At 46.7% G+C, this 24,543-nt stretch overlaps 1 long non-coding RNA gene across 2 annotated transcripts in view; it reads left to right on the forward strand.

Annotated features, from left to right (window-relative positions):
* Positions 1-7,397: 7,397 nt before the first annotated feature.
* Positions 7,398-24,543, forward strand: part of LOC125629247 (uncharacterized) — a 47,264-nt gene continuing 30,118 nt past the window's right edge. For both annotated transcript variants that reach the window (XR_012666372.1, XR_012666373.1), the window contains exons 1-3: positions 7,398-7,666; positions 7,982-8,044; positions 22,319-22,369. This is a non-coding gene — a long non-coding RNA (uncharacterized LOC125629247). The remainder of the gene's footprint in view (positions 7,667-7,981; positions 8,045-22,318; positions 22,370-24,543) is intronic.

Raw genomic sequence — 24,543 nt, forward strand, 5'->3', positions numbered from 1 at the left:
CCCAGATCAAGAGACTCAGGCTAGCAGGGCTCATACCAGCGCTCTAAAAATAGCTGTGTACACCGCGCTCTGACACTGCAGCTGGGGCTCTGAAGCCACGCCGAGCTGCAGTGTCCGAGTGCTGGCCCTGCAGCTGTTTTTAGTGCAGGAGCTCACTCCCGCAGGCTGTGTAGGCAGACCGCCACTGAGCCCACAGAACAGGAGTCGAAATCAGTGTTGCAGGATTAAGGAACTCTGGCTGAAAATAAGTGGCTTCCTACTCACCAGCAGAGAGCCTAAGGGAGAGTAGCAGCAGCTACCTTCTGCCAGGTTGAATTCCTTAGGGCAGAGAGGCCTAGCTGGTGCAGGGAAATGTAATTTACCCTGACCCCACTGCAGCTGTGAGCAAATCTGGGTGTGAACGAGAGCTAGCCACAACAGCACGAAGGAAATAAGAAACTTTGCCCCAACTCTGAATCTCCAGAAGCTGTTTTGTGGCCCAGTTAGCATGTGAGGGTTTTGCTTTTAAGGCTAAGCTCATGAACATTTCCTATTGAGACAAGGAACCGCTACAGAAAATGAACTTATTTCTAGCATGGCTGAAACCGGGGAGTCCGTGAAATCTCACAGCCAAATGAATGTTCTCGTGACCTTTGCAGCCCCTGTGGCCAGACCAGCTAGACCTCGAGCATTTGGATGCTGCTGCAAATCAAACCTTTTACCCAGGCCTAGTCAGCATCATGCTTGGAACAGCTGGCACATGCATCTCAGCTAGCCCTGACTCTGGTTCTGTATAAGGCTATCCAGTGGCAGCCTAGTCCCGTGCATCCTGGCCTGCCTGGTAAATGACCCTTATTTGTGTCTGGAGGAACACAATGTTTTAATGTTTAGTTGTGCACAGCAAGGCAAAAATACTGTTCAGTTACCAAAGAGGTGAAGAGCATTGTGGGAGATTTGTACTAATTATGGAGGAAACTAGTTAAAGGTCCAGAGGAGGCCAGGATCTGAATCTGGCCTGTGTGACTCAGCCAGTCTGCCCCTCAGGGCACCCTCCAGGTGCAGATTTCCTCCCTCCCGTCTAGCTCTAGTTGCTGCAACATTTTGCTGCTCTGTAGCTACTGTGGGAATCAGCACAGCGGCTCATGTGGCACTTGGGAGGGGATTGATCACAAGTGACTGAATAAATTTGCTCCAATAAAAGTCCAGAGATGGAAAACTGAAGCAGGCTCACGGCATTCCCCCGCCGCTCCCCTCGCCCAGACACACACACACACCAGATTACTGCTGGCAACACCCTCTCCCCATCAAGGGACATGGCCCAGAGACGGAGGAAGCCAGTGTGCTGTTCTAATGCATTAATATTCCAAGTGCTCAGGTAGGGCAGGAAAGGTGCACACTCACTGCTTTGTTGTTAGTTGGTTTGCATTCACGACAATGCAATGGTGTCATTTTCACACTAATGCTAATTTTATGCTTTACTGACTTCAGAGTCGCCTTCATTTATATAATTCAGCTCAGCAGTTAAAGGGCCGGTCTCCCATATTAAGGAGCCTGAACAAAATGTTTCAGAGTAGCAGTTGTGTTAGTCTGTATCTGCAAAAGAAAGGAGGACTTGTGACACCTTAGAGACTACATGCATCCGATGAAGTGCGCTTATGCTCTAATAAATTTGTTAGTCTCTAAGGTGCCACAAGTCCTCCTTTTCTTTTTTTGAACTATATTGTCTGCCATATGTGTGAATTAAGCACCGTGTGCAAGAGAGAGCAAAATAATGTTTGTCTATCCTTCTCTGTAGGAGCTTGTGCTAGTATGAGAATAAATCTATGTAAATGACTGGGGTATACTTGACTGCAAGAGCAGCATTGGCTGTGACAGGGCACTGGACCAGCTTCCACCTTGGGCTTCTACTCTCAGCCCTAACACTGACCTGCCATGTAATCTTGTGCAAGTCATTTAAATTAACCTCCCTGTGCCTCAGTTTTCCAGTCTGTATAGTATAAAATACTTACCCTTCTGTGTAAAGTGCTTTGAGAGCTACAGCACTCTCTGTGTGCTAACTAGTGCATGTGTAAACGCACATGTGATTGTGTATATGCATGGATGTGTGTATCTGCCAGTCATTATGGGCCAAATTTTCAGAAGAGCTCAGCTCCCATGAGTGGGATTTTCAAAAGCACTGAAGTGTGTCATGAGCACGTCTCCCTGAAAGTCTGTCAGATTTGGACGCCTAACTCACTTAGGATTTTGAAAATTTCACCCTAAACTGAGTGGCCAGATTTTCAGCAGTGTTCAGCAGGCCAGTGCCCTGGGGCTGCTGAGTTCTTTTGCCCCGATGTGTGTCAGAGTCTGCTATGCAAGTGTCTGAGCATGTGCATATGTATGCTATGACTGCATGCATGAGGGCACATGTGCTGATCTGTTCATGTGAGAGGATGAGGATATGCGAGAATGTGCTTGAAAACATGTAAGTGTGTGAATGGCGGTGCAGCGAGTCAGTGACACTGTTTGCCTAATGCCCTCGCTCATAAAGCTTGCGCTGCAGGATGGGAGCCCAGATCCCCTCTGAGTCTCCAGCAGGCTTACACATCCCTCCTAATGGGAACAGGAGATCAGTCACTCCAATCCTCACCACTTTGATTTATCTCAGTGTGATTTAATGTCCCCATTTGCATGGAAGGAACCACTCCGCCTCTCCTTGCCAGCACTGCTATAACTCTCTCTGCCTGTCACTCAGCTCCTTCAGGGACAGCAGACTGGTAATGAAGCTACACTGCAGTGACAGCCACTAACACAATTAAAACTACATGGAAAACGAAGGGCAGAGGGGAGGGAAATGAGAGTTCAAAGGAATAAGCAACAACTCCTCTCTTCGCTCCGGTGTGTGCATGTGTGTATGCTCTATGTCAGCAGTTTTACCAGCAAACCCTCAGGAGCCAGCAAAAGAACATAAGGTGTTTTGGGGCCAGGAAAGGCTGCCCAGCCCATCACTTTAGCACCTTCTTGGATCTATCTGAATTTTCCTTCCTGCTCTTTCCAACAGGCCCCTCTAGTCCCTCCTCCCTGTCCCAGAAACCAGCAGTTCTCTTGAACTCTTCTAGTCTGCCTCAGTTTATTGATATTCTCTCTGGCTTTTGTTCCATTGCTGGCCCCTTTTGCATGAGATGGGAGCTGCTGAAGGTCCCTGTTTGCCCCAGATTTCTTCATTTGGAGACTCGCCCCATCATGTTTGTGAACCTCTCAGTGGTGTGAAAAATCCCTCTGAGCCAATGCAGGGCCTTCCCTGACTCCGAATGCCTGGACTGGGGCACTGTCCTTTTATCCAGTGAGAACAAGCCCAGTTTCCTTATCCTTTTCCCACGCCTCAGCGCCTTCCTACCTGCTCTCATCTTTGCTACCCTCTGCTGTGCCCCTCCAGGGTAGGGATGGGGCCGGCACACTCTCCACAGAGGCCTTGATTCTGGGCCAGGGTCAACCCTTTTATGATGCTTCAGAGCCCCTAGGTATCACCCCCTCACTGGGAATATACTTTCCCTCCCCTCGTAGCCCTGACAAAGGAGTGTTCCGGGAGGCCGAAGGAGGTGTGGCCAAAGCACTGGCCCAGCTCTATGGGAAGCTGCGGGCAGCAGCTGCAAGTTAGAGCAGCTCCTGGGGCCTCCAGAGCAGCCCAGAATTCAGGAGGCACAAAGGAATGCACAACCACTATGGCCCTCTCCCCCTTCCCTGGGATGCACCTCCCACGCTGCAAAGCACACAGGGTTCAGCTCAGAATCTGGGCCAGTATCCCAGATGGAGTCAAAAAATACCACAGTATGATCCAAGGCTTGATCTCCTCCCTTTGGGACAGTTACCAGCGACAGAGGCCCAATCGGGGCTAACAGGAACCGTACATAGTAAGAGTATAGCCAAGGCATAATCTCCTTCTAGATGCGATTAGTAAAGAATTAAAGGAGGGTAATTTAATTAATGCCAGTCAACATGGATTTATGGAAAATAGATCCTGTAAAATGAATGATATCTGCTTTTTGGATGAGATTACAAGTTCGGCTGATCCAGGTAACAGTGCTGATGTAATATACTTCTTTAAGGCATTTGACTTTGTACCATACAGCATTTTGATTAAACAACTAGAACCTGTTAAAAGCTGGCTAACTGGTAGGTCTCAAAATATAACTGTAAATGGAGAATCATTATCAAATGGGTGTATTGCTATGGGGTCCTGCAGGGATCAGTTTTTGGCTCTAGGCTATTTAACATTTTTATCAATGACCTGGAAGAAAACATAAACTCATCACTGGCAAAGTTTTCGTCTGACAACAAAAATTGGGGGAGTGGCAAATAATGAAGTGGACAAGTCACCGATCCGGAGTGATCTGGATTGCTTGGTAAGCTAAGCAAAAGCAAACAATAAGCATTTTAATATGGCTAAATGTAAATGTGTACATCTAGGACCAAGGAATGTAGGCCACACTTAGACTTTGGGGGGACTCTATCATGGGAAGAACAGTGGCCCTGAAAAAGATTTTGGGGTGATGGTGGATCAGCTATACATGAGCTCCCAGTGAGAAGTGCTGTCCATAAATTACCTAATGCTGGGGGTCTTTAATTTTACTTGTTTGTTTCAGTGTTACAAAGTGTTACAGGAGGTGGGTGGGTCTTGAGAAATCACCAAAAAATGAGTTATGTAATTTATGGACACCCCTGACACCATGGCCAAAAGGGCTAATGCAATTCTTGGATGCTTAATCTGTGGAATCTCATGTAGGAGTTGAGAGGTTATTTCACCCTTCCTCTGTATTTGGTACTGATTTGACCGCTGCTGGAATACTGTGTCCAGTTCTGTTGTCTACCCTTCAAGAAGGATGTTGCTAGTTGGGGAGAGGGTTCAGAGAAGAGCCATGAGAATGATTAAATGATTAGAAAACCTGGCTTATATACTAGTAGATTCAAGGATTCCATCTATTTAGCTTAACAAAGAGAAAGTTAGGGGGTGACTTGATTACAGCCTATAAGTACCTACATGGGGAACAGATATTTAATAATGGGCTGTTCAATCTAGCAGAGAAAACTAGAACGCGATCCAGTGCCTGGATATTGAAGCTAGACAAATTTAGACTGGAAGTGAGGAGTAACTTTTTAATGGTGACAGTACAATTTACCAATGGTCATGGTGGATTCTCCATCACTGGCAATTTTAAATCAAGACTGGACGTGTTTCTGAAAGATCTGTGCTTGGAATTATTTGGGGGAAGTTCTCTGGCTTGTGCGAGACAAGAGGTCAGACTAGATGATCACAGTGGTCCCTTTTGGCTTTGGAATCGATGAAGCCCAGCATCAAACTCAAATCTCACTTGGCCAGGCTGACCCACTTAATGCTTCTGAATACAGTATCTCACTGATCTCCACATCCAGGCCTCCGCCCCCTCCCCCATTTTGAAAGGAAGGGGGACTGCCAGAAAGAGACATGCAGGTTACGATGATAAAAAAGAGTCAAATTAGTTGAAATAATTCATCCAGACTGAAACAAATTAATAGCTTCCCTTTGATTTCCTTGTTGGGTCTCTTCAAACAAACCCCTCCCCCTCCTCCCAGGAGCCCTTCTCTTCCCCTGTATCCCAATACCTCACTCCCTCAGCCTTTCTTATTGTACCAAATGGAATGCCTGAGGTGGCCTGAGCTGGTCCACCATTCCTTTTGTTGGCTGCCATTAATCTAGGTAATCAGTTGTATTTGAAGCACTGTTATTAATCCTTTCATCAAAGCTAGATGTACCTAGGTGACTCTGTGTGTGCCCGGGGGGAGAGGGATGGTATTTCACCGTGACAAACTGAGTATACTTGTTTGTGTCTTGCAAGCTGTGTTGGGTGGGTCCATGTTTCTAGGAATGTTTGGCTGTATGGGAGCTCCAGGTACATGGGATTAAATCCTTCAGGGGTCTCTGGTTTACCAGGGACGGTCTCATCTAACCCAGCTGAGAGCAGGTCTAGATGAGGTCTAGATGAGCCTGTGGTGTGTGACCGCTTTCAAGCTGTCTAGGCTGGGAGGCAGGGGGAGCATTTGCAGGGAAGGGGGATTCAGTCTTCTGGCTAGAATGTAAATAGGCTTGGGCACATCTCTCTCCCCCTGCCCAGAGATCTGCTCCCGCTCATTCAAGAATTAGGTAGAAGGGAAAACTGCACTTTAATCACTAGACCTTTCCCCTTTCAGCTCATGCTATAGCTTTCCTTCCCCTTGTGCAGTCAGGCTGCTCAGAGGTCAATGAAGATGTGAGGAGCAGGAAAACCACTGGGGACAACAGTTCTGGGTTACAACAGAAATCTCTCTCTTTCTCCTCACTGCCTCTGTCTCTCTCTCTCTTCCCTTCTCCCTCTGGACCAGACTGCGCCCTCAGGCATAGCCAGACAAGCCTGGCAAATTTCAGAGGAAGCCTCTCTTCCCTGGAGTCCTGTCACTGCTCCCCCTCCTTGTCGCTTCTGCCTGTAGAAGAGAGAAATCTTCTTAAGGAGCCTTTGTTTGTATGCCCTGACCAGGACTTTGGAACAATCACAGGTCCCCAAACAACCTATCGTTAAGGAGTCATGATAGTGTTAGCCAGAGTATTATGGGATGGAGTAATGTTCCACCCCCTCCCTTACTTTCTGTTTGAAAAAACATTTAATGCGGGTACGGGGGTTTTCCCACTCCCTTGACCTACTCAGTTGTGATGCAGTTAAATAAAACAGCAAGTGCCCAGCCTGCAACCCTCTGAGTAGATTTAGTTTTGTTGCTCCAACTGGTCCCTTTACAAAATAACCCACTGCCAGTTTTACCCTGAGCCTGGTGCCAGCCAGGCCAGGATTTGCGGGTTGGTTCCGAGCTGTATAAACACTCATAAAGCTCAAATTGCTAGTGCTCACTAGTGAGTCTCAGAGCTTCTATTTACGGAGCTCCTCATTAACTGAGGGAGGAGGGCTCTGGGTGAAAGCCTAGTGAGGGTAGCTGGAGGTCTGGCCAACACAGAGGTTTTGCAGCCACCCAGATGAGACCCAGCTGAAAATTCTTAGAAAAGAAGAGCAGTATCAGAGGCCAGGTGTAGAGGCAATGGGTAGTCCCTGCTGATTGGACAGGAGAAGGAGTTTTAGGGTGGAAAAGGCAAGAGAGTTGAATAGTAGGGAAAGGGTGCATCAGAGGAGAACAGCTGGTTAGGTAAAGCCTGTCTGTTGTTGCTGATCTTTGTAGGATAGTAGAGTTCTTAGAATAGGACTGTTGCCTGAACAGCATTGCTCTGAGAGCAGCTCATAGATAAGATGTGCCTATCTAAAAACCTCTAGCTCTGCTGTGAACAATTTCTAGCAACTAAGCTAGGGCACCTGACTTTGTGGTCAACCACTGCTAGAAGTAGGATACCTCCTGACAGTATGCTGGGGGTAGCATCAGTACAAACTTAGAGGCTGCACAATGTCTCCTTGGGCTTGTGTCCAGATACATCCAGTGGAGAGAGCGACAGAGGCTCCAAAGTTTAACTCTGCCCCCTCAGTTATGATTTCTAGGTTTGGAAGGTGTTAGGGGAAGTAGGGTGACACCTGAGTACACATCAACTTTAGGAGGTACAGCAGAACCTCAGGTCCTGTAGCCAACTTTATGCTGTTGCTGCTTTACTCCACCTTCTCTTCACTGTAACAAAGCTGGCCTTTGTCTGCCTTTTCATGAGGTGATTTCAGCTGAGACCTAACTTAATCTTTGCATCTTTGTCTCCCCATTAATTACGGGATTAAAAGCAAGCTGCACCAAGGTGACTTCAAGCTTTAAAATTCTTTTCTTTTTTTAAAGAAAGGAAATAAACTCCGAGCCAGCAGCAATTTTTATTTAGATCTGAATTCATGAATTTTAGCCCAATGTTGGCATGTTGGGTATTAATGTATGTCTGATTATGCAAAGCCTCCTTTATGTCTCTAATGAAAATTAGATTCTGCCACTGAGGTTGTATTCAGTGATGGCATAAATATTTATTATTTATTTTTTTTAGATGCATGATCTAAGGTTATGGTTGCTATGGCAATAAGACTGTTACCAGAGGAGGGAGCTAAAGGTAAGTGTGTGTGTCTGTGTGTGCTGGGGGAAGGATGGGTTTACTGGCTGCCCGTCATGATTCCCCAGTGCTGCTTTCTCTCCCTTCCACCTACTAAGGCGCACTGTGAGTCTCCACCCCTGGGACTGAAATGTGTAACGCACACCCAGCTACTTTATTTTCTAAGTCCATGTAGTATCGAGATTGACAGCTGCCCTTGGAGACTGAAGTCCTCTATTATTCACAAATAGTTACAGTGTGGGCAGCAGGTTTAAGGGCTTCCCAGAGGCTGCCTGTCTGGGCAGGACAGGAGGTCAGTTTCTGTATCCCATTGGATCTTGGTCTGTCTGCTCAGACTGCCACAGGAACCAATCAGCTCCAATTCCAGGGGTGGTTTTTGTGATGTGGGCACCTGTCCTACTGGGAACTGGCCTAAGAGGCCCCCCAGCTGCTGTCTCACAGGTCACTGAACAACATTCAAAACTTCCAGCCACTACCAACCTAGGGGTTGGAACTGGTGACCTCAGGCACAGGGGAAGAACTCCAGCTTCCCAGTCACTCAGTCCACTTCTCCATTTTTTGCTTTTGTTTTGGAGCACTTGCCCCCTCAAGGACCTGGAGAAAGCCCTAGATTCCTAGAAACTGTCTCTGCTGGTGAAATCTCCCAGGATACGTCTACAACAAGGGTAAAAGATCCATGGCATGGCCACAGCTGGTCCAAGTCAGCTGATTCAGGCTCCCAGGGCTTGGGAGCTGTGGGGCTAAAAAGCTCTGTGTAGATATTTGGTCTGAGGCTGGAGCCCGAACCTGAACATCTACACAGCAATTTTTCACCCCGAGACCCATGCGCCTGAGTCACCTGACCCAGGCTAGCCACGGGTTTTTTATCCGTGTGTAGACCTACCTCCAGTGACAATAATGCTAATATACCTTTAGACTCAAGCAGTTAGCCAATATTCCGGGTCTTTCAGGTTGTTCCCATTAGGAGGAGAAATTGATGGTGGAGTCAGGTATTTCTTCGATGCGATCCTATTTATTTAAAAAGAGTGCGTGCAAAGTCGTCTTTCCCTGAACACAGTAAGAATCAAACAGAAGCGTTTCCTTGCTTATCACTTCAAGTCTCTTTTTCCAGCCAAATTGCTCTTTGAGTTTTCTCTCAGGGTCCTGCTACAAGTGCTTCTGTGCCTGTCCTTGGCTTTCTGCTGCCTTCTTTGTCTGGCTCTGTGGTGTTTCTGGCTGCATCTGCACCCTGTCATGTGCATGCTACACACATAAATACACACTCACAGCTCCCATCAAAACCGTACCCAACCCTCTGCGTTTGCTTCGAGCCCCCAGCAAAACTCCTCCATTTGAGTAGCTCAGCTCCTGACCGGCCTTGCATGGGGCTGGCATTCCGGGCAGCGTCCCTTCGTGTTCCAGCTATCTTACTCCAAAAGCGGCTTAACTGCTTCTTACATTCTTCCTGAATGAAGAGTGGCTCTTACATCCACCAGCAACAATGAGATTTCACCCAACCCGCAGTGTGCTAACATTTTGCACCTATGTAGAATCCCATCACCTCAGGCCAGGTTCTGAGCTCAGTGGCTCACAGCCAGTGGAGTTGCTCTGGATTTAACCCAAGTGTGGCTGAAGTTAGCATCAAGCACTCAATTGCTTCTTCCTTTTTATTTAATTTTTTGGTGCACATTTTTCACAGACGATCTCACACTAATTTATTTTGTATCCTCCTTTGACTAAAAATAGCCACAAGTGTTTTAAAAGGGTCTCTCTCTCTCTCTGTCCTCCCGGTCACATTTAATGTGATTTCCCGAGCTTGCTCCTTGCCTGCATGCAGCTCATCGGAAGAGAAGCTGCTTTAATGTGAGCGGACATTTCGCTCCCATGGGGAGGGCAGGATAAATGACTGGGGCTTGCAGGGGTACTGCCATCCACATTTCCCTTCACTCTCCTCTCAAGGAAGGCCTTTCAAAACCACCTGCAGTTAAACCACTGCCCCTCAGAAGGGGCCCCCTTCCATCAGTCACCACCGAAAACTGGTTTGCTCACCAGTGACTTCAGATCCAGGGGGCGATCAGGGGAACTAGCAGATGCTGCAGCTGTGGTGACTGGAGAGCAGGCAAAATTGCTTGTTAGTTTTAAGGTAGGAGAGAGCAGGATTACACTTGATGCCTGCATGCTTTTTTCAGAGGAGCTGCGGCCATAGTCTAATTAGAGAAAGGAAGTCCTTGGGGACGATGATCTTTAAGGCTAAAAGCCTGAGAATGCCGCAAAACGGAGCGGCCTCATCACCTGCTCAATTCTGTCATTATTTGGCCTTCCCCTTTTAGATCTTAAATATAATCTGAGTAGTTAAAAACAGAACAGACCTGCCAGGTCATTCCCCCACTTCAGCCAGTGCAGTGCGGTTCCCCGAAATATATTCTCAGGTGCCTTCTTCAGCTGGTAGGGCCCAAGCAATGTGGGTTTCCAAATTTCCCTTGGGGATGATTCCACAGTGTTCCCAAGTGTGCCTGATCTCTAGCCTACCTTTCTTTGTGCTTAATTTCATCCCAGCACTCCCAGTTATGGCTCCTCAGACCCCTCTGAGAAATTCCTCCCCTTTGTAGCCTCTTATTCCTCCTCACTATAGCAGGTTTTGCAAACTACTGCACAGATTTTTATTGCTTTCTCCTGATGGGGCCAGGAAAGCTGGATTAGTCCTACCTCTGAGAAGCCCCCTCCTTGCATTTCTCACTTTACTCCCTTTCTTGCTTATTGGATGGTCATTAGTCTCTTCCAGGATGGCTTAATCCAGGCCAGGATTTAAGGAAATCCTGTGTTGTGACACTGGGAAGTGCAAGTTGTGTTGGTTACTCTGGGAGCAAGAAAACCTGAGAACTAGAGGTTGTGCCTGTGTCCAGAAGCCTCGGTAAAAAAGTGCCCTTCCAGCTCACGACACCGGACTCCTGTCTCTTGTCCCCTAAGAAGCATTACAATGCTGAAGCCCTCATCATTCCATCTGAGGAGAGCCTCTCTTGGGAGACCCTCCTCTCGCTGTTCCTGAGTTGGCTAGAAGAGGGATGGGGGAATTGCTGCAAGGCATCGCACGACTGGGGTGTCGCTGAGCACATGGCCTCTTTTGCTGCCAGGTTGTGGGGTGAAAGAGAATAGGAAGTAAACCTAGGTAGCCTGCACATTAGCATGGAGGTTGAAGTGGATTAGCCCAATATGTGTCCTCATGGTGAGAAAGGGTTGCTGAGTTTAAACACGAGGCGAGCGAGGCTGGATGGCGTAAGGGCTTGGTTAGGCAATAAGGAGGCTTTCATCTCTAGGACAGTGGTTTAATTCTAGCCAAGGTCAATTAAGGTGCAAAGTCATAACCTGCAGGTTGTTGCTTGGTAGCAGTCAGTTTAAAATAATGTTGGCAGCAAGCCAGCTTTTGGGAGATGGGTCACAAAACTTGTCATCACATGGGAAAGCGAGTAGGACCATCAGAGAGGTCAAGGAGCGAAGAGGCCAGTGCATGTAAAGTCCTTTCTGACCCTGCAGCTCAGGGGTGAGGTGTCTGTGCAGAGAGGAGGGCAGTGTGCATAGGAAACTGGCACCATTTCCTGTGCTGGGAATAAATACAGGCCTGGAGACACCATGGGCAGCTGTCAGTCTGGCCCTCTCACTGGCACAAAATTCACTGCGAGAAAATGTCATCTGTTGAAACACAATTTCACTGTGCAAATATTTGTTGTGAGTAGTTAAATGGAAGGTCGTGCAGCTGTGGGCTATGAAATTCAGGTTTGTCATCCTCTTCCATCTAGAGGAAGATCCAGTAAGCCCACAAGTATCCTTTTCCTCCCCCAGGCCGCCTCAGTACACTGCCTCCACAAAGATTCACCGAGTGTTCAGAGACATTGATGCAGCAAATAGAAGCTGTGTGGCCATAATTTTCAAATGAGCCAGTCGGGTATTTAAGGACAAAAAACATTAGCAGGGGATCACCAGCTAGACAGATCTAAGATGGTCCTAAATGGTCCACACATAAGAATTGCAGCCTAATTTGTAGCCATCCTGAGGGGTGCATTATAGTCTCAGCATGAGATTATATCTTGATATTTTGTGTCTTCATACCATGCTGCTGCAGCAAGGGCCACTTCTAGTTTTGTCATACACCATCATGGCATCATGAGCTATCAATGACCCTCCAGGTGTGCTGGGAGCATTCAGGACACAGACAGACCCAGAGAAATCCTATTTGTTGGGCTGAGTGGCAAATCCCTCTCCTTCCATCCCTCAGTGTCACTCTAATAAATGGGATGGAAGTGTTGGGAGGGATGTAGTGGGCAGATGAAATGTCCACCTGTGCTGAGATCCGATGTAACTGCAGGGTGTGGCGGGGAGCCCTTAGCCATGACGTACTGCAAACGGGGAGTGGCATTTTGTAAAAAATTGGGCATTGGCTCCTTGATGTGTGCTGCTGGCGGGCCTCGGTGAGAAGAGATGAATGCTGTGGCTCTGCATTGCAGCGTCACGGCACAGTTGTTTTCTTTCTGGGTTATTAAGACAAGTAGGGAGTGCTCCTAACTCTGCCTGTTGTGGTGGAGGGGAGGGGAGAGTGGGTTTAGATGGGCTTGGGACTGCCTCAGCCCAGCTACTGCTTTCGCAGCGGGTGCAGAGGGAATGGTTGATAGTGGCACTCCTGCAGTTTGAGATTTATATTGTGTCGGGCTGGTTGCTTTTATAACTGGACATTGCCTGCCTAAGACATTGCCTTTGTCTGCCTGAGAGCTTATCCCTTTTCTGGGCTCTCTGTGTGGAATGCCCAATGAATCCACTCTGATTATCACAGGAAAAAAGAATATACATTTTCTCCCAATACAGATGCACTCGTACCACACTGTTCCTTCAAAGCCCACCAACAAAAGGATGGTCCATTATTTGTCTCTGTACATTCTTCCTCTCCTTTTAAAGGATCTTCTATCATATTTGTTGCCGGGGTCGAGGTGAAGAACTGCCTCTTTGTTTGTTTTGTTTCAGGGGAAAGTTTTCTGAGTAGAGATTTTATTCCTAGGAGCTTTTCTGCCACTAAAGGACCTGCAAAGGCTCTCTTCGTGTTGTGGTTGGGTTCTAGTGACCTCTAATGGACAACTTTTAACAGCAAGTCAAGCCCATAAAACGAATAGCTGCCAGCTTCTGCTGAATTATCAGAGTTTCTAGCTGTTCTTGTTTCAACAGGGAATATATGGTATTTTGGATGTGGCTTTAAGGTTTTATTGTCATGATTTTTGGATGGTCACATTACTTGTGTGTGTATTTATTGTGTGTATGTAGATTGCGCGTATCTGACTTGGTCTCCATCTTTTCTTATCCAGCTGGGGTTGGGGTCCTAACCCAGTGCCTGCTGGAGACAGGAGTATGGATTGAAAGCAACCTAGCTTAAGGCACAATCTAGATAAGATGGAACTGACGTTGAACTGGAAGCTATGGCAGAAATCACATTGGCCCTTTTGATTGAGAGGTTGCACCTGCTGTGCAGTACCAGAATTCATCACTTAGTTTCCCCTCAAACCCACAGCTGTGTTTAGATGACCAATTAGCTGGTGTGGCCAGGATGGCTTTTCTTAGAGAGATTTGTCTTTCAGCCTTTTCTTACAGATGCAGTTCCCGCTCCCACCATCAGTGCCTTTAGCACTTTGGGGATTACACACTACAGTGCTGTCTCTGTGCAACTGGAAGTAGAAAGTGATGCAAAATACAGCTGCCCCACTTGGTGAGCAGAGTAACTTTCTGGGCCATCATGACACCATCTGGACTGGCTTTCTGTTGGCTTATGAGTAGAACTTAGGGGGTTGATTTTGACCTAAAGTCCTAAATGACTTGAGACCTCCCTACCTGAGAGGCCTTTCCTCCTACGCCATATTGCAGCAGCTGCTCAGCGGGGGCCCTCCCTGGGTATATACAGGAGGGAGCTGCTCGGAGGATGTTCTCCTGAAGTGCCCCTTGACATTGGAATTTACTCACCTCCCTGGCTGATCTTGATGAGCCTTGCAAAGTACCATGTTTTTCTCCAGGCAATTGGGGAAGGTCGGAGCGTAAAAGAGATGGGGGGGCGCAGAATGGGGTAGTGGCCAGTCTGATTTATATATGATTTGAGTAGGACTGGATTTTGTTAGTGAGGCCAATGGGGCTTTCCTGTATTCTCTAATTCCATATGTGATTATAAGGAGCGGTGGGGTTCTTAGAGCACTAGAGAAAGGTGTTTTATTTTTTTTGTTTGTTTTTTTTTTAAATGGAAGTAAATGAGTACATTTTAAACAATGCCGGGAGATCTTCCGTGTAACAGCGCTTGTAGCCCAAGGAAGGGAACTCATTTGGCAGCCTACTCAGTAGAGCACTTTGACAGTGGTGTTTGTGTCCATGGCCCCTTTGCCGGCAAGTCCTCTCTCTTCCTATGTCCTGTTGTCACTCTTTAGAAGCAAGTAACCCTTACTGATAGCTTCACGATCAGCTGGGGGTATTTAGTCCCTGCCCCTCTTTCCCTTTGTGCTTTTTCATTTGCCTCTTCAAGCTTACGGTTGGATTCAAATGGCTCATAGTGTTGCCAGGTGTCCTGTTTTCGACTGGAACGCCCAGGCGAAAAGGGACCCTGGCAGCTCCGGTCATCACTACTGACTAGATCATTAAAAGTTCAGTGGGCGGCACAGCGGGGCTAAGGCAGGCTCCCTGCCTGCCCTGGCTCTGTTCAGTTCCTGGAAGCAGCAACATGTCCACGGTGGCCCCTAGGTGTAGGGGCCAGGGAGGCTCCATGCGCTAGCCCCACCCCGAGCTCCAGCTCTGCAGCTCCCATTGGCTGGGAACTGCAGGGGCGGTGCCTCCAGACATGGGCAGCACACACTGCACAGAGCCACCTGGCTGCCCCTGCGCCTAGGAGTTGGACATGTTGGCCGCTTACGGCAGCAGCATGGCAGACAGGGAGCTTGTCTTCTCCCCGCTGTGCTGCTGACCGGAAGCCGCCTGAGCTAAGCGCAGCTTGGGTGGAGCCTGCACCCGCACCCCAGACCCCTGCCCTAGGTCAGAAGCCCCTCACACACCCAACCTCCCTCCCAGAGCCTGCACCCCCTCGCACACTCCAAACTCCTCGGCCTCCTCCTTCACCCCAAACCCATCAGCGCTGGCCCCACTTCAGAACCCACACCCTCAGCCAGAACCTTCACCCCCTCCTACACCCCAACCCCCTGGCCCAGCCTGGATCCTGCTCCTGCACCCTGAACCCCTCATTTATGGTCCCACCCCGGAGCCCAACCCCCTGCCCCAGCCCAGTGAAAGTGAGCGAGGGTGGGGGGAGAGTGAGCGACAGAGGTGGGGGGGCCTGGAGTGAGTGGGGGCAGGACTCAGAGAAGGGGTGGGGCCTTGGGGCAGGGGTGTTCAGTTTTATGCAATTAGAAAGTTGGCAGCCCTACTGTTGTGGGGAAGCTGTGCTGAGCCAATGTGCGTCTTCACTGATACGCAGATGAGTGACTTTGCTTCCAAGTTAGAACCCCCCGGCAGTGAGAGCCCACCTGGCACCTCAGCTTGTCTGTAATGTTTCAAATGGAATCCTGTGATTCTGGACATTCAATTACCTTTAAAAGGTGGCAAATTCCCGGAGATACTTTTCACATAACACATACTTAGACCATGGAACTCACTGGCATGGGAAGTCATCAAGGCCAAGAAATTAGCTAGATTCATTCGGAGCGGGCTCTTCTATGGACACCAAGACTATCCAGAGTTATAATGAATGATGAAAATGTTGGAAGGGATATTCAAGCCCATGCTTCAGGGATAATCTCTAACTGGAGATCAGGATGAAACCTAATGTGGGGGGAGGGGCAGATTATCCCACATCTGCCTACTGTGGGGTTCTTATACCTTCCTCTGAAACATCTGATGATGGCTGCTGTCACAGACAGGATACTGGACTAGATGGACTCAGAGTCAACTCTGTGGCAATTTCTGTGTTGCTATTGTTTGCCAAGGACATGTATGTCTGTCTTTACTCTCTCCCCATGACTTCTCGAGGTGCCTCCCAGCCCTACATTTCTGTGACTTTTTAATGAGTCTATCTAACACCCTCAGCCAGGTCCACAGGAAGATTACAGGAAATGGAAGGTCAATTGATCCGTGACACAATTTAAGACTTCCAGTTCCAGAAGAATAAGCTCTGACAGGATAAACAGCAGCTGTCTTGTTCTAAGCGGGAACTCCTGTTTGCTCATTTGTATGCTTCCCCTTCTGTGTGCGGCCGGAGGTGTAGGTGGGTATTTTATCTGCGGTACAATCGCTGCCTGTATTGACTCTCAGATCCCCACCAGGTATCCTGTGTTGTCTCCTTTAATAGGCTGGAAGCGTTCTGTGAAATTGATACATTCTGGAAATTCAAAGAGCAACAAAATGTACTAAAGGGTATAAGAATTGACTTGAAGGAAGATTAAAAGAATTAAATATGTAGGGGCTAGGTCAAACAATTCCTTTGGGGCCGATATGGTAATCGCCAGCAAGATCTGAAGGAGGTACATAGCAAGGAGGGAGAGCAATTGTTCTGGGTGGGATGAGTGGATATAACTTTGAGTGATGGAATGGGGCTGAGTTAAGAGAAATTGAGCCTGAATATGAGGAAGAGATTAGCAGTTTGTTAGCCTGTGGATTAGTCTCAAGGGCTGAGACTGCAGAATAAATTTTAGGGAACAATTCATCAGCCGTTGTGGGGCAGGAGAAGGAAGGAGCTAGATGACTTGTGGGTTCTTTCCCACAAAGCTCTCTGGCTTGTTGGAAAGGTATCCCCCATGTTCCAACTATAACCTCACAATACATAGCCCAGAGGGAGACTACATATGAAATTAACACAAAGGTGAGGAGAGTTGGTGAATTGTTAGGGATGGAGGGTGTCAAGGCTAATTCCCCACTCTGGCACTTCGAGTGCAGAAGGTGAGGGCCCGCAAGGATTCTAAAAATTAATACTGGCCACTCCAGGCTTGTATTAAACTCCCAAGGTTACAGCTTTTCTCTGACCTTGGGTGGTGGCAGCATCTACCCATCCAAGTGCAGAACCCCTTGGAGAGCCCAGGAAGGCACACTTGGGAATCCCTTCCTGTGGGGTACCTTCAAGCCCTTTCACACACACCCTCCAGGAAAGAGCTGAGAAAGGGGGTGGGGGAGGGGGGTATGAAATCAGCTGTTGCCACCAGCTAGTAAACAACATGTACACAAACCTCTTAAGACGCAAAAATTTAATTTTGTTCTTAAAAAAAAGTAAATTTTATTAATAAAAAAAGAGAAACAAAAAATACATCTGGGAACTCAGGCTATTACTAGATTTTTAAAAGAGCAACCACAAGGATTAAGCACCAAGAATAGCTTTCTTGAGGTCCAGCTTAAAGGACGCAAGCAAAACAAAAGCATTGGGATTAGCACAGAGGAATCCACAAGCCATAAAGAAATAAGAGATAAACCTAATCGCGTCGTCCTAGACATTTCCTGATCTACTTACATATCTGGGCTTTTAAATGAGTAGTTTCTAGGTATGATACTGATGATTTTTTTTTCATACCTGGCCCAAGCTTCTTACAGCATAGCTGCTGCCCTTCCCCAGGAGAACAACAGACAGACAAGGAGAGTCTTTTCTCAATTTTTAAAAGTTCTAGCCTTCCCATTGGCTCTTTTGGCCACTTCCTTTTTACCTAGCATAACAGTGAAACTTTTTAACCCTTTACAGGTAGAGCAATTAGAGCATAGCTTCTAAGAGGGATTTTATAACTATTGGCTGACTGAGTGTCCATAAAAGGGAGCTACACCCCTCTTCATTTATCACACAGGGCCACACAAAAGTAGGTTAATACTAGCCTTTTCCTCCTTTTAATTGCAAGGATTCTATTTTCTCCTGACCAACTCTCTCAAGACATAGTTGGAGATTTCTACCACTTTGATTTCAGCACCTCTTCACATTCCTATTCATTCTTCAAAGGTGAATTCAAACCAGTCAGATCTGCCTGGGCTAAATGGCTAACATGTCTGCAGATGTCATTTTAACTATGGAAAATAATCGGCCTATTGACACTCGGGTGTGCATGATAGGGCGAGTGTGTGCAAATCTGCCTGCAAGCAGATTGTGATAGCATCAGCTGAGCAATGTCAGTTGTGATCAGCAGGGTGCCTGGATGGACGAACTCCAGGGGAAACCCAGATGTTGCAGGAAGTAATACTGATGATTCAGTAGGTGTCTCTTTCCCATCTGAGTCAGCAGTGACTCAGTGCCCTGACGTGGTTCTTGGAACTGTTGTGAATTTAGGGTAAGTCTTCGCTGCAGAGTTAGCACAGGCACAGTGTCTCCACTGCTATGCCCTAGCTCAGAGGTTCCCAAATTATGGGGTGCACCCCCCATGGAGGAATGTTTGGGGGGGGCAGTGCGGCTGGGGCCCGGGCCAGCCCCCACCAGGGGTGGGGAGGGAGCACCACCCAGCTCTGCTCCTGGCCTCGGCCCTAGCTGCTAACCCCATGCCCGGGGCCCCAGCTGCTAGCCTCGACCCCCTGGCAAGGCGGTGCTCTCGGCCCCGGCTGTGACCCCAGCCTGTCTGCATTTCTTCCCTCCCAGAGCCGCTGCTCTGCTCCTGGCCCTTACTCGGGGGTGGGGAGAGCATGAAGTAAAACATTTGTGGACCGCTGCCCTAGCTTTGTCAGGCCTCTGTGGCTGCATTCACAATGGTGCTGGGATAGATTTCTAGCAGGATATCCCCTTAATGGTGCATGAAACAGGGTGTGACAATCAGGATCCAGACACCCCCAGGGGCTGGGTTCAGGCCAGGGGAGGGGTGCTGTGGCGAGTTGGGCCCAGGGGAGGGATGCTGCAGCAGGTCCTGGCCGGTCCTGGCTGTGGCAGGCTGGGCTAGGTTGGGGCTGGGGAAGGGGTGCGTGGCTGGATCCTGAACCCAGGAACCGGCTGGGTTCCCTGAGTGCCTGCACGGCGCTAAATAGACCGCTGCACAGCTTACAGGGAACTTAGATTATGAGATGTGTATACAGGCTATGGTTATGAACCCATGTGTTTGTGTGTAAAGAGAACTGTGCTCATAAACTTCAGTTCCACCTCACAGCAGGACAGAGAGGAAGAGGCACCGCCCAAGCCGGGTATATATACAAAAGCAGACTCAGATAAGGATCCATTGTACAACCCAGGAAAACACCACAATGGGCTATTAAAGTTAATGGAAAGACATTGAGAAAACTGAGGATTTCCCCACTTTGAATCTGTGGTTTTTCTATGAAATAAACCTTTTGTTTGTTTGTTACCGCCAAGCAAGTATCTGCTGCACAAACTGTGAGGAGTGTGGGTGTGAGGAACTGATAACTGGGGGTCTGGTTTCACACATTCAGGGGTGACAAACCAGAGGGGATAGTCCAAGTGTCTGGTAGGTAAGAACTCGGGGCAACTGAATTTGGGGAGACTTGGGACTGGAAGGGCTGTTAGTGTTAGCCTACAAGGAGTAACTAGGCTTCTGGAAGCCAGGATGAGACCTTGTGTTTGTGGGCAGGCTGCTGGTATCAGGGACCTGAGCCATAGCACCCCAAGATTACAGGGCAGGAGATGACAGAACCCCTCACTGATCTGGGTAATCCCCAGAATGTCACAGTGGGCCACTCTATATGAATTCAAGAGCACTGTGTTGTGGAAGAACTTGTCTGTCCTTCCTGGGCTCCTATGTGGAAGTGTTCTTATGGGTCCTACTGATATTACACCAGCTTTGCCAGAAGGCTGGTATCCGTCTCTAACTGGCAGCACAAGAGAGAAATTTCTTTAATGGCATCTCTGTTTAAAAGCTGTGGGATTAAAACACAGTGCAGAAGAAGGGAGGAGTTAGACAAGAAAGTACAGCCCTGGAGAAATTGTGGGATAAGATTGGAAAACTGGCAGTGCCTTGGCTTGATTAGCCTGCATTCTCATTGCAAAATAGGTGGGTTGCCAGCCCATGCTGAAGCAAAACCCAGGCGCAAGCTCTACCTTCAGCTGGGCTTGCTAGCCTGGGTTAGGTTTTCCTTTGGAAGTGTGGTCAGGAGTAATATGGGGGCTATAGCCTACATTAACTCTGCAATGAAGACATACCCTTGGTGGTGCTCTCTTGCAGAAGAAACATAAAACTGAGCTCCAGTTCACTTGTATGCGTTAAAATTCCCAGGTAACTTTCCCCAAGAATAAAGGTGCTAACTTTGTTGTCAAATGAATATTCCAGTTCCATTTTTGCCTACCTAAAATTCCTGCTCTGGTTCATTGGATAGGGCACCCGCCCTCCCTGCCTATCCTAAACTGTAGCGTAGCTTTACTGTGCAGTATTAAACCACAGTGCCCTTCCAGCCCAAAATTGGCTACACTTGACTACTGTGTGTGTCATTCTGACATGAAGGCAGCTACATCCTGCAGTGGTGGATGAATGATCCCTATAAAGTGTGTGTGTCTGTAAAGCACTTTGGATGAAAGGGTTTGGACAAACAGGGTATTCTTTTGCCTTCCCTTACGTTTTCATCTTTGTGACATGCTATTTAACAACTTTGCTGACTGTAGTTCTGCCTCACACCTTGTTGAGTCAGGTGTTTTGAACACCAATTTGGGAGTGTCAGTGCTTTTCTGTTAATTGCTTTTTATAGTTTTTGTCCTTTCTGAAATTTTTTATGGCACAGCCACAAAAGGAAAGGCTACATTTGAAGCTAAAGCTCCAGCAATTGAATTGGTAGCAAAAACCAACAAAACATTTTGGCCAAATTCCAACCTACTCATTGGTGCTGACATGACAGCAAAGGTTTCTTCAGAGATGTATGTTGGTGTGGTTTTAAGGCAGGGAAGTTTAATTAAAAGGAGAGAGAATGGTGCACAGTGTTCCAGAAATTATCAAAAATCCAACAACCCAACTCTGGTTTCTGATTACTTTACGATCTATAACAAAAAGACAGCCCAGAGACTTGAAGATGCTTAGGATTCTTGCCATCCATTTTTTAAAAAATGTCTTATAACCTTATGTGTAGGATCCTCAGCTGGTGTAAATTGATGTAGCTCCATTGACTTCAGTAGCATTTGTCAGTTTGCACCAGCAGAGGATATGGCCATGTATCCCTGGATATGGAATGAGAGCCCAGCCCAAGGCAATAAGTAGTTATGGACATGATGGGAGAGCTCCAAGGAGAAAAGAGGGTGCTGCAGGAAGTGGTGTGGGTGGCTTGGTAAGTGGGACTCCTCTTTTTGGTTCATCATTGGTCCCAATTCCCAACCAAGGTCTTGGTGGCAGGGCGTGCCATCTTCTGGATGAAATGTAAAACTGAGGTACTAACCACTTGGAATTATTAAAGATCCCAGGGCACGTTTTGTTAGAATAGGACTATTTACTTCTGTTCTGGCCAAATCCAATGTGGGTAATTACATTATGTCCCACTAAAATTCCCCTTGTGGTTTGTTAGTTTCAAAATTCATCTTCACTTCCTGTCCTAAGGATATTGGGTAGCATTCTATGCTTTTTATCACAGAGCCAGGCGTAATGATTCCTGCATTATGAATAGTTGGAAGCATGCTTTGGAATCCATCAGTTAGAAATGTGCTATCAAAATGTAAATTATGTCCCTGCTTGTCAAGAAATGCCTGACCTTCAAAGACTTTCCTGCTACAATACTAAGTGAGGGGACAAGGAGGCTAAGAGAACATGACAAAAGAAATACTTTTCTTTTCATTTCACTTATAGAACTCATTGCTGCAAGGAATTATTGAAGTAAATCTAAGCACTTAGAAAAGAGTTAAGGAAGGCTTGGGTGCTGTTTTGCCTGTTAACAATAACACATAGTTAACATTCCACCAGCTTTTGTCCTAATGGAGCAGAGCATTTGCTTTGTGTTGCAGTGTCACTTCACAAACATTACATTGCCGGTCACTGTGCATTCCACCTCCTTTGTTGAGATAGCTGAACTTCCTGCTTAACAAAATTCAAATGTATGTATGTAAAGAATACAATTGTGCCAGGAGCTACCGTGGTCAGAATAATAACAAGAGCTATTAATCTTCATTATTGAGGGCATAAGCTGATCACCAACTATGATCAGGAGGAATTTTCTTCCTGATCAATGGTATATAAGAATGCAAAACTTTGACAAGGTGTACTGCGGGGGTAGGAGAGGACTCTTTTTCCTATGAAGCTTCAAATATAGTTCAGTGCTAGAAGATGGGTACCCGGCTACATGGACAATAGATGGGGCAATAAATTGGCAGTTCTGATTCGACAATGGTGTGACTTTTTTTTTTTTTTTTTTCAGGCAAGTGCAAGACTCCTTCATCTATCCTTCCCTTCATGGTCGGTCACAAAGGTGAGCCTACATCATTCTACTGCCCTGCCACAGATTGGTCCCCTCAGCCTTGCATGGCTGTCTCTCTCTAGAACAGTTGTTCTCAACTAGGGGTACGTGTAGCCTTAGGGATATGCAGCAGTTGGAGGGGTACATCAACTCCTCCAGATATTTGCCTAGTTTTACAACAGGCTACATAAAAAGCACTAGTAAAGTCAATACAAATTAAAATTTCATACAGACACTGACTTGTTTATACTGCTCTATGTACTGTACACTGAAATGTAAGTAAATATTTGTATTCCAATTGATAATTGTGTGGTAAAAATGAGAGTCAGCAATTTGTCAGTAATAGTGTGGCTGTGACACGTCTGTATTTTTATGTCTGATTTTGTAAGCAAGTCATTTTTAAGTGAGGTGAAATTTGGGGTATGCAAGATGAATCAGACTCCAGAAAGGGGTCCAGTAGTCTGGAAAGGTTGAGTGCCACTACTCTTGTTTTCCTTGGCTCAGGAAGGTGTTCTAGTGATTTTTCTTCACCTTGTCTCTGAACCCTAAACCATATATTCTTATGAAGTTCTGGTTGGTGGCAAGAGAAGACATGAAGCTTATCACTCATTGGTAAATCAAATGAAGAGGGTTTACTCCTGATCATTAAGAGGAAACCAGATGTAACATTTGTCTTTGTATCCCTGTGTCTCTCTAGATTAGTGGGGGCTATAAGATTTCCAACACCTGATAGGTTCACTGCCTATGGATCCTGGAAAGATCCCAGTTTGAGTCTATTGTAGTGATGTAATATGTATGACACATGTGCACCATGAGTCTGGTCATCAGTTGGAGGAGACTGCCAATTGGTTACATCTGTTCTGTTATCCCACCAAATAAGAGGGAGGAGGAAGGGGGATCCCTAACCATCCTTCTATGTTCCAAAGTATACTAGGGCTCAGGTCTACCCTTGGACTAAAGAGAACAGAAAGAGATCTGAGTCTAAGCAGAGTACTTCCCAGTGCCATGAGGATGAAAGGGAGCAAATCATTATGCATATATTCAGTGTATATCCTGAACCTTCTGAGGCATGGATGTCAAACAACTAGCACATATGTCTGGAGGCAAGTGTCTCAACTAATGAGCTTTGAAAATGGCTCCCTAACGGAGCTTGCTGGAAGCCATGTGACTCTGAAAGAGGGAAAGCCTCTATAGAGGGGGATGAGTGCAGACTAAATTTTGAATTGGAATCTCTCACACTGTTAAAAGCAAAGCAGACTAATGGCAAGGTGAACATTAAAGCCATTTAATCTTAACTTTTTTTATTTACAGAAGCCAGTTTGAGCCATTTGCTTAAAAGGAGGAAACAGAGATAAAATAGGCAGGTGTATATGTGGTATAAATATATTTATGCAAATACACACAAAGGAGGGTATGATATAGAGGCACAGCCATGAGTCTGGGGTGTTTTCTAGAGCTGAAGTCTTGTGTGTAAACTTTGTAAACTTGTGCTATAATGGCAAGTTTGTAAAATCAGGTGTGTGTGGATATATCTATCTACTCTCAGGCTGAGAAACACACAGGTATTTTGGATAAAACAGAATCCTCTAAAATCAGAGTTCATAAAATCAAGATGTTCCTACATAGACTAATTGTACAGAGTCGGTGTATATAACTACACAGTATGTGTTTAGTGTATATATCCTAGAAAACTGGCAGTATTTCCATAACTATACACCCAATTTGGGGACCTCCTCTAAATTCCTTCAACCAAAAGGCCTTTGGGCTTCAATTTTTGCAAGTATGATCTGTGGCAGTAAAGAGTATTTCTGACAAACATAGCGGTGAACTGAACAAACCATTTCTTAGCGATGGTACTTTGAAAATAAACTGCGTTCTTTGCTTTTTGCAAATTTTTCTAATACTTTGTCATGTCGTATCTCAGAAATGGCTTGGCCTAGAAACTTCAAATTTGGTTTATCCAAGAGTCCTTGATGAGTCTAGCGCCACGTACTATTTCTGATCAAGCCAGAAGCTATTTAAGCTTATTTGCCACAGAGTTTTTTTAACGTTTTACTCACTAGCAGTGGGCTATAAGGGTGGAATTTTCAAAAGGGCTTGGCAGTGGCCTAATTGCACACGTCCTGTTTGATGTCAGTGGGAGCAAAGTTAGGCTAATGCCAAGTGCTCTCGAAAGTCATGCTCTA

The sequence above is a fragment of the Caretta caretta genome, chromosome 1 (genome assembly GCF_965140235.1).
Source record: "Caretta caretta isolate rCarCar2 chromosome 1, rCarCar1.hap1, whole genome shotgun sequence".
Classification (NCBI taxonomy): Eukaryota; Metazoa; Chordata; order Testudines; family Cheloniidae; genus Caretta; species Caretta caretta.